Raw genomic sequence first — 2,918 nt, forward strand, 5'->3', positions numbered from 1 at the left:
GCACCGTCTGTATCCGGGTCAGGCGGAGGCGGGGCCCGCCGCTCGCACTGAGCATGTCCCGCCGCCCCGGCTGGGGAGGAAGAGCGGGGGGGTCGGTGTCTGTGGGTGTCCCGGCAGGAGGTTTTGGGGGGGGGAGAGATCCCCCCATGTTCTACCGTGGGCATGTGTGATGGCACACACCCACCGCTTCCCCTGAAACGTGGGGTTTGGGGTGGTTTTGTTTTCACTTCACTTCCTTCTTGGCGGCAGGTGCGTGAGGAACCTGCACCCCCCCACACCCGCTCGGAAGGAGGGCCCGACAGGCCGGGAAGGAGCTTTCTGTTGGAAATTCCTTTTTTTTTTTTTCATAAATTACTGCCTAACTTCTGAAGGTTGCCCGGAGAAGCTGTGGCTGCCCCATCCCTGGAGGGGTTCAAGGCCATGCTGGATGGGGCTTGGAGCAACCTGGTCTGGTGGGAGGTGTCCCTGCCCAGGGCAGGGGGGTTGGAACTCAATGATCTTTAAGGTCCTTTCCAATCCGAACCATTCTATGATTCACTGTTGACGGCTCTGAGCATCATTGCTGAGAATCTCAATTTTTTGAGATATAGCGGTCAGGGAATTCTGTGCCTCTCAGCCCGCTTGTGCTACAGGCTGCAGGAAAGGGGCTTGAGGTTAAAATATCCTTTCAGTCAGTAAAATGAAGCAAATACAACCGTTTTCCCACCCTAATGGTGCTAATGGCTCACCTGTCTTACTTTACACTTTTTCTTTGCACTTCAGCTATTTTGGGGGAGTGTGAAACTGCATGTTCATGGGCAGGGTGGACGTCGGGGGGGCAGGGAGGGAACCAGGAAGGATCTCTGATTTTTATTTTTTTTTCCTGTTCTCTTGTCTAATTCCCTCTAGTAGTTTTGAGTAAGCTATATTAAAAACAAAAGAAATCAATTCAGCGTTGTTTGAATTAATTACATGTTCTTGCATTCAACTGATACTCGTCTGTTGATACATGTGTTCTGGAAACAGACCTTGCTAATAACTCTAGAAAGAAGCCATTACTAGGGATCATGCAATACGACTACATTCCTGGGATCTTGTGCTGGGTTTTTTTTTAGTGTTAAACTTAGGTAATCAAGAATGTGAAAACTAAGAAAGACCAAAATTAAGATTGCCCTTGCAAGCTGAAGTTGCCATATCATCTCTCTTTTAATGGCACCTTCTTTACATGGTTACGTACCAAGTGTCCTGCAGGATCACACCCTCTCCGAAGCGTAGCTGTATGTGCAGGGACTGCAAGGGAAAGGGCTGCAGGAAGAGAAAGTATTGCACTTGAAATGGGAATCAAAAGAGTTGGATTTTACTCTTAGCTATGCTGGGATTTAACTGTATATGCTCTTGGGTGACAGCTAGAATGTCTGTGTTTTTCTGCTTCCCATTCTTTCTATGATACAATTTTTTTCTCTGCAGTTGTTTCTTTGGGAGAAAAGGGGCTTGAAAGGATGCACTGATGACTTTCCTTAATGCTGATTTCACAATTAAGCATTTCATGTAGTAATAATTAACGGTAAGAAACTGTGCAGCAGCACAGGGTAGATGTTGGAAAAAGAGTAAACTTGTGTCTGTAATGAGCAATGAACGTAAGACTAAGAACCAGGCGTGCTTGTAATGTGTCCCCTTTTAAAAAATGCTGGGCAAAGCTGTCAACAGCTGTGCTGCCTGATGCTCTCAGTAACAGTTTATGTGTGTTCAGTAAACTGGAATTTTAAATCACTAGTGGAGGAAACCCAGGAGAAGGAAGAAACCTTCAACTTTCTGAACTGGTTTCTTTCGCAATGGAAAAAAAATAAAATACGAGGCTATTTATCCCACAGAAGTGTGCAAAGACTTTACAGAGACATAGAAAAATTACGGATTTATTACTTGCTGCTAACATTTCTGTGCCTGCGGTAAATATAGACAGTAAACATTAATTGTAATGTAAACCATTAAGAGGACAGTGCACAGAGAGCTCTTTATTTCAGGGATACTGTATGTACCATCTGTGCCAGGTTTCTGAATAAACAGTGTTTATTATGGAATGCAATCACATAACTAATAGACAGTGTCCTGGCATCCTTTTTCTCTGTAGCAATGTTATTCTATAATCACCAATATAATTTTTTTTTTTAAGATCTCCGTCTGGCGCCTTCTGTGCTGTTTTCCCAAGATCCCTAGATCGGGTTTCTCATGTTTATCCAGGGTGGTGTTGACTTCAGCTGGGCTCCAGAACACCACAGAGGTCTTTGAGAAGTGCTGCTGGCAGGTGGCATAAAGGGAGTTTAGGCAAGGTTTTCCTTATGACTTCACCCTGTAAGATGGGCTTCAGGAGACCATGATGTAGGCACAAAATGTATGCAAACTTGTGAAAAAAAAAAGTTGTCTGTTCAGTCCTAGCAAAAGGAGATTTACCCCTTCACATGAGAAGTGAGGTAAAAATTTAATGGAAATGTTCGTTTTGAAAATACAAAATTATTCTTTTGGCCAAATTATTTGATATGTTTGGAAAAATAGTTTTGCCTGAATAAAAACAAGGCTTTTAAACATATTTGGTTTTGACAGGAAAATTACATCCATCTCTAATACTGAAGAGTTCCTTAACTCGGTGGGGGGAAAAAAAAAAAGAACAAAAACGAAAGGTGGTTCCATCCAACCTGGATGGAAACTGAGGATGCAAATGTGATGTAATATATATACCCCTATGGAATCTGTGTCAGCTGGTGTCGTGGGAATCAGCTTTGTGTGAAGGCAGCCCTGACCTTGAGGACCCAAACAACACACTGATGTGCTAAAAGTAATGTCCCCCTTTAGCCTCCCACAGAAACAGTCGCCGTAGAAGGGCTTGGGAGAGCTTCTTGAATGGGGTGCAGTGTGCCAGGAGTGAAGTGCATTGCTTTGTCACT

The sequence above is a fragment of the Calidris pugnax genome, unplaced genomic scaffold (genome assembly GCF_001431845.1).
Source record: "Calidris pugnax isolate Ruff unplaced genomic scaffold, ASM143184v1 scaffold182, whole genome shotgun sequence".
NCBI classification, from domain to species: Eukaryota; Metazoa; Chordata; class Aves; order Charadriiformes; family Scolopacidae; genus Calidris; species Calidris pugnax.